Raw genomic sequence first — 13,432 nt, 5'->3', positions numbered from 1 at the left:
AAAAATTAAATGAGTTACAATTATGTATATTGTGTCACTTAGATGCCTTTTTTTTTTCTTTTTAATCTTTCTGAATCTTAGTGTTGTATCTTCATCTATCTATTTAAACTATCCATAGTCTATAAACTACCAGTATTATCAATATGATCATTATCCCTGCTCCTTTACCCAGTATGTACATGACTATATCAGACAATTTACAAAATATTACATAGATATGCTGAGTGCCACAGCTGAGTAGGTATGGCCCCTGGCATTTTGCCAACAGTATTGATTGACAGGCGAGGCATTACTATCCGCCTCGGCTGCTACTTTTGAGTTCTCCAGCTACTTTGGAGTTCTCTTGGGGATTCCCGGGGATTCCCTGAGAGTTCCCATTGGTTGGAGAAGTGCAGGAGGAGGGATTTCCGGAGGAGATATTTCTGGTGGCTGGTTCCTGGACTAGCCGCATGGATTTCGGGAGAATTCCCCGGGAGCGTGGGTGTAGTGTTTTGGTGGAGTTCAAAAATAAAGTTTGTTCCTGCTTCAGTGGCTCGTGATTTGTGCCCAGCCAGACTGCGGCATAGATAGACTGAATTACACTATGACATACTAAAAAATATTAAAAAATACTAATGACAGACTAAAAAATACTAAAAAATATTTAAAAAATCCTTTCCTCCAAGGATTATAAAGCCAGAAATAGTGTTTTAAATTGACCTGAGATTTGACCACCATTTGATGCTAGACTTAGAAATACTTTTCACACTTTTCATGAGAGACATTAAATTTAGAGCAAAAAAAGATCATAAGACTGTGACATTTTGCCTGGGGATGTTCTTTTATCTCCCTTCCACCAAGTATATCCCACTGTGTAGTTCCACCTCGGAAAAGGAAAAACAAAAATGGTAAAAACAAGCAAGTAAGCAAACAAACAATTGAAGCCAGTGGTTTCCCTTCCATGCCAGAGGGTACTACTTACTTTGAATCAATTAAACCTGAAAATGTGGTGACAAGTAAACAGGGAAAGTCCAGTGGTTCTGTAATTCTCAGGATACTGGTCTAGTGGAGGTTGCAGTGGACTCCATGATTCATTGTGCATTTAAGAAGGAGTTTTGTAAGGTCAGACAGCAAGAAGGGAATTGTTAAGTATCTCTCATATACAAGGCAGACCAGAAACTAGGTGCATGTCTAACAGACACCCCAGAAAGTTAAGCCATCTAAGCTCTCCTGGTTGATGGAAGTTCATGCTTACTCAGAGGATATGCAAAAGAACTCAGTGGAAGGTAGAATCTTGAGCATCCTCAAGAGTGGGCTGAAGTTCAAATATGGTACCTGGCCCACATCCAGGTCCCTCAATACAGAGCAAAAGTCTTGCAAGTTCAAGGTATATGAGCCTTCCCTGAGAGCAATCTTTGTGTAAATACACAGCTATAGAACCCAGAGGTAAACTTTAGTAATAAAAAGGTAAAAATGAATACAGTAGAATTTAAACTGAACAAAGAAAACAATGACACACTACAAAAAAGGTACACTTTAAAATATGAGTTCAGGCTAAGCACTAAACAAGCGAAGAAACAAAAACATAAGTTCAGTGAAAAAGAGCCAGAATGCTGAGCTGCTAGAACTGCTATCTAAAATGTCTAATATTCATAAAAAATCTAAGACGTGGGAACAAGTAAGGCAAGTTACCAATACTGAGGAAACTGTCAATAGAAACCGTTTGAATATCCCCAGGTAAAATATTTATTAGAATTCATAGCAGCTATTATAAACATTTTCAAAGAACTCATAAATACATGTGGGAAAGGAAAAGAAAATGATTTGAACTCAGCAAATATTGACACTCTATTAAAAGATAATTAAATTTTTAAAAATCCCACAAATGAAAAGGACAAGAATTACAGTAAAAATTTCACTGAAATTTGTCCCAATTAGCGTAATATGCAAAAAAAAAAATCAGAGACAATAGATTTAGACAAAATAAACAATTTGAATAATCTGAAGGCACAGATAAAAATCATTTTGGTTGGTTTGTTGAAGTCCAAGAAGGAGAGGAGGGGAAAAATTCAACAGAAAAATGCTGAATCAGTGCTCAAGAATTTCTTCATAATTTCAGAAAAGCATTAATTTTCATATTTAATGACATCCATGGATACTCAAAACAAAAGCAAACATAGAAATTCACATCACAAATTCTCAATAGACATACAGAACACAGACATCCACCAGTCAACCTCTGCTTTTCATCTAAAACAATAATAAAAGACCTGGTACAATGATATGTACAAAATATATAATCAAGAGAAAAGTTCATGCCAGCCAGTAAATTTGTAGACAGAAAAAACTTTCAGTCTAAAATATAAAGTGAAGATATTGGTAGAGAGTGACGAGTTTATTGTCTCTAGAGAATTATAACAAAAAAGAAGAACGAGTTTTAAAAGAAAGTAGATATTATATGGTATTTGAATCTGCAGATAGGAACAGAGTGATGGAAATACTAAATATGTACATAAATAAAAAATACAATTTTATTTTTTATTTTCCTTTTTGACCTCTTCAAAAGATACATTTTCACTAAGTTGTAACTGTTAATTTTCTTTTTGGATTTACAGCTAAATAAATGTAAAATATACAACACTTTAATTCAACAAAGATGTTTAATAAGAAAGAAGTATTTTGGAATGTTTTACATGTTGCTGAAATTAAGTATGTGACATTAAGAAATAGATTGTGATAAACTAAGTTGTATTTTTACTCCAGAGACTAATAACACATTCATGATTAAACACACTTTAAATATCTAAAGAACTGAAACTTTATATATAAATTAGAATTTAAAAATACTTGAGTCATGAAAGGATATTAGATTTTATCAAATGTTTTTTTTTCTGTATATAGTGGGATTATCATATGAATTTTGTCCTTTCTTTTGTTTATGTAGTGCATCACAGTAATTGATTTGTTTATGTTGCAAAACAGGAATAAGTTCCACTGAAGCATGGCTCATGATAATTTAAAGTGTTCTTGATTTTGGTTTGCTAGCAATTTTTGTTGTTTTTTAATGTTTTTGTTGCTCAAGAATATTCGACTGTAATTTCCTTCTGTGATATTCTTGTCTAGTTTTGGTATCTGGATAATTCTGGCTTCATAAAAAGAGTTTAGAATATTTTCTCAGATTTGATACTTTTTGCCATAGTTGCAGAGAGGATTGAAAACAGTTCCTTTGGTAGATGCTAGAATTCAACAGAGCAGCCACTATATATTGGATTTTCTTTGATGAGAGACTATTTATTATTAACTCCTTGGTCATCATCATTCATCTGGTCATATGTTCTCATGAACAAAGACTTTCAGACATTCAAAAAAGTATAAACAAACCAAATTTGGAGATAGATACAAGATTAAACAGCATAACCACATAGAATTTGTCCCAGGAATGTAAGTTTGGCTTAATACATGAAAGCCAAGGCTGTGATTCATATTAAAAATAGAACAAAAAATGAAAATAAAATGACATTTTAATGTATACATCAAAAATAAATCACAAATCAGGCACCCACAAAAAGTAGATATTCTCAAGAAATTAAGACTATAAATGGATTTTTCAACATGATTCATGCAATCAATCAAAACTCTACAGTATATAACATACCTACTGGAGAAAATTTGAATGCATTTCTTTTATGACAAGCTAATGATGTCCATACTCACCACTTCTAGTTTATATTATTTTGGAAATCTGAGCCACTGCAATAAGAAAGTTAATTAAAAAGATAGAAATTAAGAAATAAAGTAATGTAATCAAATTTAGAAATTAAGAAATGAAGTAATCTGTCTTTTTTTGCATATGACATGATTGTGATGTAGAATATGCAAAGAAAATTGGCACTAAAAGTAAACACTGATAAACAATTTCACTAAGATCCTATGTCAAAAAAAATCAGTATACAACATTTCTTCATTCTACTAGTAAACAAAGTGAAAATGAAATTAAGAAAGCACTATCATTAGGAGACACAGCCCAAGTTCAATCCACAGCAAACCCCACCAGCACTACCACACACAAATGCCAAGTCCATTAGGATTAGAAGACATTGAGGGGGACCAGAAATAGGAAAGAATAAAGGTAATATAGTCAAGCAAGCCTAATGGAACCAACTAGTTTATTGTGGACAAAATAATTGAAAAAGCCAATGAACAAAACAAAACAGAACTATGATCATATATATAATCAAATTTCATAATACCTTGTGAAACGGATACCTGTGAAGAAAGTAGTTAATGTTTTGAAATCTCCACCCATTCAATCTCTGAAGATAATGAGTCCTATAAAGTATGAAGTTGATTGTTTTCTTGTCAGGATTCAGCTGATTCTGCTGTATCCCACTTTCACTGTGAGTACATGGGCCAGTATTCATACACACACACAAGCATATGTAACTTACACAAGCTTCTACTGTCAGAGGAGAGCCAAAGAAAAGCCTCACTAATTTGTGCTTTCTAAAATTGGGGGTATTAATGGAAATTCACATTGACTTAACTACATATTCAACTTATATAAATGAAAGTTTTCTATTCTTAGAATTCAATGTAACCATAACCAAAAAGAACTATTTTTTCCCAACCTTGCTATTGATCACCAACTTTCGTATTAATTTTTTGATTGATCCCTAGTGTATGCTGCCCAGAGATAATCATATTGAATTTTTGTATTATTTTATGGCTAATTTTCTTTATGAAAATATAGACTACATCCGATTTAACTTCCAGAAACAGTCTTAGACAAAATTTTGAGAAGTTAGATAGAACACAACACATCTTAATCAAAAGTGTAAATACTTCAGAATGTAATAGCAAATATTTTTAAATATGATAATGTGCAGGATGGAAAATACCAACATGATTTAGGAATTCTTAGTGCATATGGATTATAGAATTGGTGTATCAATAAACTAAAAAGATTAAAACTTCTGCTGCCTCTAATGATGAAAAAATTGTGATTTACGGTGGCAATGGCATTTACATTTTGCACCTAAAAAATCTGATTCAGTTCTGAAAACTCTTAAGTTATGTGAAGCTATATTTTACCTTCAAAAAAATGAAAACTTGAAGAAGCATGTTAACAAAAAGAAAACATCAGACTTTACTAGGGTTGCTCTACTACCCAATTCAATTCACAAAGAAAAAAGAGATCTTCAAATACTGAGAGAAAGAACAGGTTAACTAATACCATGTAACTCATTTTTGCTTAAGTATGAAGATAGTATGCAGAAATTTGAAATCTGTTGGGAACTCAATACAGGGAACATTCTTGAATTTTCTAAAAAATTTTTTTCTTAATGAAATGAAAAAAAGAACATGGTCTAATGTAAATTAGAGAATTTAGGAATACATAAACTGTGATAAAACTGTGCTAGTGATATCACATCAATTTGCTTAGAAAATTTTACAGAATAAGATTCATATTTTGAAACATAAGTAAACATTATATGTATAATAATACAAAATAATGTGAAGTAAAACAGTTATAGTTGAGACAGATTAGTGGATGATTTATTTTCTTTCTAATTATCTAATTTTACATGATAAAGTAAATATCTGTTTAATTTCAAATATGTAATATAAAATTATAATAACATCAAATGATTTTATGATATTTTATTGATTTTTAGGATAAACCAATTTTGAATAAAAACTGTTACTTAGATTTTACATTTTATTTTCAGTTGTAATTCATGTTGTTTTTTGTTAAATTCTACTCCTTTGGTCTCTATCAATTAAGAATATCTCTTGGGAAATCTGTTGACCTACTCATCTTTTAAAAATATTTAATATTACTATTTTTATCTCCCATGCCTCTGTGGAATTTCATATATGAAAGATGTTATATTTCTTTTGTCAGCTTTATTAATTATGTTAGTGTATATTATAGGATAGCTACTTTTCATGCTAGAATGTTTCAACATATTGGCCCTGGAATAAAAAAAAAAAAAAAAAAAAAAGATGTGTTGTAAGCTTATTCCTTGTCTGGAAAGTCAATCTATCATTAATAAAATTTAAGCACACTTTCCAAAGGCTATAAATTTGTGCCTTTATTGAAGTCTGTTGATTATTGTACTATTTTTCTCTATTTAAAATACTACCAGTCCCGGGCTGTGGTTGTGGCTTATTGGTGGCCTAACTCGTGTGAGGTGCTGGGTTGAATCCTCAGCACCACATACAAATAAATAAAGGTATTGTGTCCAACTACAACTAAAATAAATAAATAATAACATACTGCCAGTCTTGTAAGATTTTAAATTTTATTTTATGGCACTTTCTATTCAATTGAAGTAGTAATATAGACCTCAGGAGAAACTGCTCTAGGCACATTGTTATCATTCAGCAATTTTACAGTAATGGGATTGTCATTATAATATATGTGTAATATAAACTATATGATCTATATAGTTACATATATGCATATATATTATCTTACATATGTGCATATGATACATCACAATGGGAACGATTCTTGAGTAGTTTTTCAATATGTGAATTAATACAGGTATGTGTTTTATAACTTGGGAGTTTTGTAAAGATAAAATTATCATGACTATAATATTTAAACTTCTAGCCCCAGGGTACCAGTTAGTATGACATCATTACCATAGTTTTATCACTACCTAAGTTATTTCATTAACATTAGAACATGTTCTTTTTTTCATTTTCTTAAGGCAAAAAAAATAAAAGAAGAAGAAGAATTCTCCTTGGTTAGTTCTACAGCTTTAGAGTTTCTGCATACTATCTTTGTATTTGAGCAAAAAATTAGTTACATTTTTTTCACAATCTTCCTTGGTTAGCCTTTTCCCAGTTTCAGACCTCTGCCTCTAAATTGTCAACATACCCAGAGTTTAGTTCTCACCTCTTTTTTCTCCTTTTAAGTCCCTTGTAGAAACACCTCACCTGTCAGGTGCATTGATACCCCTCAAGTCTCCTCCCTGCATTCCAGATCCGCCTGTGCCTGGCTGGGATGTGGAAACCACATCTTATAGTAAAGCTGCAGGTCTTTTCCCAGCATTTCCTAACTCAGCAGAGAGTACCACTGATTTTCAAGCTGCTCACACTTTAAAACTCAAGAGTAGCCAGGTGTGGCTCGGGAGGAGGAGGCAGGAGGATTGAGAGTTCAAAGTCAGTCTCAGTAATTTAATAAGGCGGTAAGCAACTCAGTGAGACCCTGTCTCTAATAAAATACAAAATAGGGCTGGTGATGTGGCTCAGTGGTTGAGTGACCCTGAGTTCAATCCCTGGTACCCATCTCCACAAAACAAACAAACAAAAAACAAACAAACAAAAACCCAGTAATTCTTGTCAGCTCTCATTTTCATACATCTTATCAGGATATAACAAATTCTCCTAAATTAAATTTCAAAAAAGTTAAATGGGCTCCATGTTCCACATGTAGTTCAAGCCAGAACATTGCTCACATGAATTTAAACCATATCTTCCTAAGTGATCATGCTTCTTTCCACACCTGGCACATTTCTGTCAATTTCCACCCCTCAACTAAAGGACATCTCTGTTGAGAGCCACAGCCAAAGGGGCCCCAGCAAACTTCCAGCTGCCAACTGATGATTGGCTCACAGCAACCCCAGCAAACTTCCAGCTGCCAGCTGATTGGCTCCTCTGCGGTGATGCTCATTGGGCTGTTTCCCCACCCTTTCAGACCACGGAGCTGCTCATTAGGGGACTTTTTTTGGCTCAGCCCACAGGACCCAGCCAATCCACCTCAAGAGCAGGAGGAGTGAGGGGGTTGAGAGGCTTGTGGGAAGCCGGTGGTGGCAGTTGGGTTCTGAGGGAATTCCTGAAGAGCTCCTGTGGTGGGGCCTGTGTGTTCTAAAAATAAAGTTCTTTTCTGCTTCATAAGTGGCCTGTGAATTGTGCCCAGCCAGACTGCCAGACTGCGGCACATCTCTAAAATGGCAATTTGTCAGAATTATTTTCCTCCTCCATAGCTTCCTTGGCCTTCCCCCAGTGGGAATAAAAATTAAAATTCTTCCTGTGGCCTTCGGTGCACTTAATGGTTGGCTTTTTTTCTCCTAATAATCTCCCAGTGTCTCACTTTGTCACTCCAGACCCACTTACCATGGTGCTGTGCTGCAAGCTTTGCTCTGTCACCAGGATCTAGAATTCTGCAAATAGTCCTCAAGATGCCCCTGTGTGTTCTTTCTTACCTGGAATCATATCTCTCTTAAACTCTCCCCTCTACAGAGATACCTCCGGTTATCACTTCATCTAAATCTGCAACCTTTTGTATACTCTTGGCACTCAGCCTGTCATTTTTTTTTTTTTTTTTTTGTGGTTCTGTGGATTGAACCCAGGGCATTGTGCATGAGAGGCAAGCACTCTACCAACTAAGCTATATCTCCAGCCCTAGATAAAAATTTAATACTAGTTTTTATCTTTTAGTGTTTGCTACCTGTGCTGTATTCATAACCCTAAAAGCAGAAAGGGCATGAGAGGGGGCTGCTAAATGAAAGGAATAAGTAAAAACACTAAGATATTGGGATTGTTTTCATATACTGAAGCCAAATAAGCCTAAAGAAATTAGGATAATTTTAGTAATTTCCAGGCATAAATTTGTTCTATTTAAAGCAGAAGCTTTTAAATCATGCATTAGGTACAGAGTTGGTAAATGTGCCTGAGTTACACAGGATGTTCAAAAAGAATGAAAGATAATGACAAAATTTTACTGAATTGCTTTTCATTGGATTCATTTCAATATATATATATATATATATATATATATATATATATATATATATGGTCATATTGAAAATAAATTGCTATTTTTATTGAAAATATGTATCATATTTAATTTACAAATCATTTTTGGTTTTGTTTGTGATTGTAAACCTACTAATTCCTAGAATAAAATCTTACATAAAATTATTGTTGTTTGTATTTTATTATATCAGCAGACCCAGTTTTCAGAAAACAGGATAATACTAGATTACAATCCAAAGCAATTCTTTAAATTATAGGTCATTACCTTACAGAACCTTTCTATCTGTGGCCTACAATGATGCCAGATTGTTAGCCTTGAGCACAGGTGTGACCCAGTTATGTTAGCATTATGATTATCAGACCAAGTATATTTTTAAAGACAATTTACATTTAATGGAAATAAAGGGAAGCTTATACAGACATTGCAGGAGGTAAATTCAACTAAATTTTACACATGTAAAACAAACAATGGTTGCATTAATGAAATGTGCTCAACCTTATAATTTTGCTTATACATTGCCTAGATTTTAAGTTGCCATCTTATTACTTTTATTTTAGGCATTTCAAGTGTTTTTGAGGAAAGAAGAATATTTAATAGCCCTACTTTCTCCTAATATTATTAGGCTTCTCATTTCATATCAGTATTTCTTCAGTTTTCTCAGACTTACCTGTAATTTATGGTCTTGACTAATAGTTGAATCATTTTTTTGAATCAGATTCTTTTGTTAACAATTAAAAATCTTGCTGATGCTCCACATCATGTATAACCACATGACTGGCCTCCTAATTAGAATAAGATTTACTCCATGTTTGCATAAACATGACAAAATTTGTGGGAGACCAACCTCATAAGTGACTGAGTCACTCCCCCGCTGGGTGCTGAGGCGCTCGGTCACAGAAATGTGGCAGAGCTTTCCCCACCCTTCTTGGGTTCGAGGGTCGGTGTCTGGTGCATGGGTGTGTCTTGCTGCAGCCCCATGGGTGAAGCTATGCTCACCTGTTCTTTTGTAATATAACCGCTCACCCTGTTTAGGATAGAATCTTCCATGGAAGTGCCTTGTGTGTGTCCCCTTCTCTTATTGTGCCTTTGGGTGTGGTCTACCCAGGTGTCAATCAACCTGCTGACAGTGGACATCATGAAGATAGACTCAGCCCCCTGAAACCTGACCCCTTGCCTCATTTGAATAGCTTCTCCTCAATAAAAGGGGTCTCAAGTGCTCTCGCCTTCTCTCTTCCTGTGGACCCTTAAGGTCAGAGAGCCCTCACAGCAATCCCAAATAAAAAGGTATTTGTGTCTCTTGTGTGGTTATTTCGTGCAGCTCAATCAGCCCAGTTCAACTGGTATAACCCCTGAGCCTTTTAGTCGTGAGAACAGAAACCCGGGGCAAAAATATATTCTACTGTCACATATATCTAAAGAAAATATATTTTTTTTTAGTTTTACTGAGAGCTTTTGTCCTTTTTATTTAAATTATTTCCTGTGATAGTACAATTTTCTGATGTAAGCTTACAGCCTTTTTTTCCAACTTAAATAAACATTTAGCTTCTGTCTTTGCACATACTTTCTATTTTCTATTTAAAATTTTAAATTAAAACCCTCTAAACTATCAGTCATAGCAATAAAAATTAAATAATTATCTTAAATGCTAAAAGATATTTTAACTCAACTAATGTTCCACTGGAGCCCTGAATAACACACATAGAGAAAAGCACAAAGATACAGATAATCAAACTACTCTATATTAAACTCTGCTAAGTAACTTTATGATTAAGGAGTATATTTTAAAGTCCATATATTCTAGGGAACATTTAATTTCTTTCAGAAAGCTTAGAAAATCTATTCTACTTTTAGAAAGAATATTCTAGCATCTGAATTCCATGGTATTTCATTGATTACATAAAATGTTCAAAAATATCCCTATATATTTTTGGGAAAGGTACTGACATTTTCCCTTATGTTTGATATAAAATTTTTTTAGTTACCCAAGATAAGTCTGAGATATGAAATAGAAAAGCAGAATAAAAATCTTATTATATGAGAGAATGTAGCAAATGTATTTGAAACCCAAGGTGTTGACTTTGCCATATATATATACATATATATATATATATATATATATATATGGCATATATTATATTGCAATATATAGAAATTAAAACCCTTCAAGATGTATAAATGGCCTGAATGGTTAAAGTTCTGATAAACACATGAAAAAGTATTCATAGATTAAATGACTTACACTTACTCATGGAAGAGTCCTTTAGTTGATTAACTGACTCTCTAGTTGCTTCAAATAAGCATGTGCTTAGCCCTGGAGATCCTAGTGAGCACATTTTTACCCTGTAAACAACAATGGTGAAAGACACTTTCTAAACCAAACTGCAATCCTTGTTTTTCCTTCAGGATCTTATCACTCCAGTTAGTCATATTTTCTTCTTGTTATTCTTTCTAAAGTATACCTTTATCTCTTTCTGAGTGGCTATATTGAAGTAGGCTTTGGGCTAAGGGGACATATTTATGGGACAAAAATAAATCCATTCAAATTTCAGATACCTCTGTGAATATTTTTGGTAGGTTTGAATGTTTTGACTATTCAACTAACATTTGTATCATTCACAGAATTAGAGTTCAGTGATGGAATTTAGGGAAAAAATACTCAGTTACATCCTCTTCTTGCATCCCTCTATCAGTCCACACTGAAGGCTAACGTGTACTAATATGACTGCTCAAATAATTACTAGGATATTTTAGGAGTTTGTATTTTATCCCCTGAAGTATATGTCTTTGGGATGTGGGATCAATACAAACTTTTATCATTCCTAGGTTTCTAGCTTGGTAATTACTCTTAACCATCATCTCTTTTTACAAGACTTAGGTCAGAGGTAGTGTATGAACCAGGAAAAGGAAAAAAAAAACATAATTCTCCTGGGGTACTTTCTCTCATTATCATGAAAATGGAAAGATTTTTTTTAGAAAGCAATTCCATTTTATTCTTTCCGCAGTCCGGCTGGCTGCAGCAAAATAACCGGGGGGTGACGAATAACTTGTGTACGTTGATACAGGAGGAGTGGGAGCCGTTTATTGCAGGACAGGAGCAGTATTTATACATTCCACACAGCTTATCTAATTAGCATAAACTAGATACATCAGTCAACCAATAAGGAATCTCCACACTTAATGGCTTGTTTTTGTTACTTCTCAAACCACTCCCTCTGGCATTTTGCCAGGCACCATCCAGACTTGTTTACAGACTCTAACATTCCCCTGGCAAAATGCCAGGTGTTATTTTTGACTTGTTTACAGACTCTAACAATTCTGACATCTAATTCTGATATTCATTCCTTGCTTCGTTTTGCTGTTAAATAATCAGTTATTATGTGATCTCCACACCTTTTCTGTTTCTTAACCTAAACATTATTCATGCTTCTAGTCATGCGACTTTTCTATTTATAAGTCATTGGTTACCACCCTCCCCATTTCCTAAAAAGTGAATGTTAAACCACTTAGACTTTCCAAGTCATTTGCATCCTGACCCAGGCTGCCTGCTCAGTTATATCCTCCATTAGGAAATCCCCTCAACTGAACTAAAGGCATAGGTATCCTACAAGTCCCAAATGATCCTTTTATAGATCTATAGTTCTGATCATATTTTCATTCCTTATGAAGTGTATTACATTTGGTAACTCTGTATCATGCAATGGTGTTTATTATACCAAGCCTATATCCTAGCTAATGGCCTATATGGATTCTTTTAAGTTAACACAATGCTGTTTCTCCTTCAATTTTATTTAGTTTATTTTCAGGTTATTGCCATATGAAGTACACATCAAGTTCTTCTGATGGGCAGGCCACTTGTTGCCTGTTACAGAAAATATATGACAATAAAATAGATTCTTGATGCAATTTCTGTAGAAGATATTATAACATCTTGCCAGAAGACTTAAACTAAAATATAGTTACTCTTTTTTATTCACTTGACCCTCTCATTATATCTTGGGAGATTTTATATATTCTAGTATTCTACATCTAGTAATTTCTACATCTTTGTTTTAAAGTCATGGATGCTTTATAGAATATTGATTTAAAACAGTGAAAACAAATGAAAAACAATATTCAAAAATATACCTGAATAGGGCTGGGGTTGTGGCTCAGTGGTAGAGTGCTTGCCTAACATGTGTGAGGCAATGGGTTTGATTCTCGGCAACACATATAAATAAATGAATAAAATAAAGGTTCATCAACATCTTAAAAATGTATATTTATACATATATATGTATATGAACAAATAATCAAATAAAATATTATTTCTATATAATTTATTATTAAACAACTCTTAAGCATAGACTTGATACTATCAAATTATGTTGGTTCTCCAGCAATCGAATAGATGTTACAGATGATACTGCTTATGATTATATGAAAGGTAACTTCTATTGTAAAGATATAGTCCCTCTGTCATTTTCATATTTTTCTAAGTGACTTGTACAATAACAATGCCCCTGTATATGTAATATTCTACTCCTCCCAGAAATGTATTCTTTTATTCACATCATAACTTCTGTTTCACTTGATCTCTTTCTGCTGATTTGCAAATTATTTCTTTCCTTCATTTCCATTTTTAAGCAGATTAGTTGATTCCTAAATTTCTTTAGGAAATTTTAAAACTGGACAATTTGCAAGTGC

This window comes from Marmota monax, unplaced genomic scaffold, assembly GCF_021218885.2.
Source record: "Marmota monax isolate L192 unplaced genomic scaffold, Marmota_monax_Labrador192_F-V1.1 WCK01_AAM20220418_F8-fsc00077, whole genome shotgun sequence".
NCBI classification, from domain to species: Eukaryota; Metazoa; Chordata; class Mammalia; order Rodentia; family Sciuridae; genus Marmota; species Marmota monax.
The sequence above is the reverse complement of the archived record's forward strand: the minus strand, read 5'-3'. Positions refer to the sequence as shown.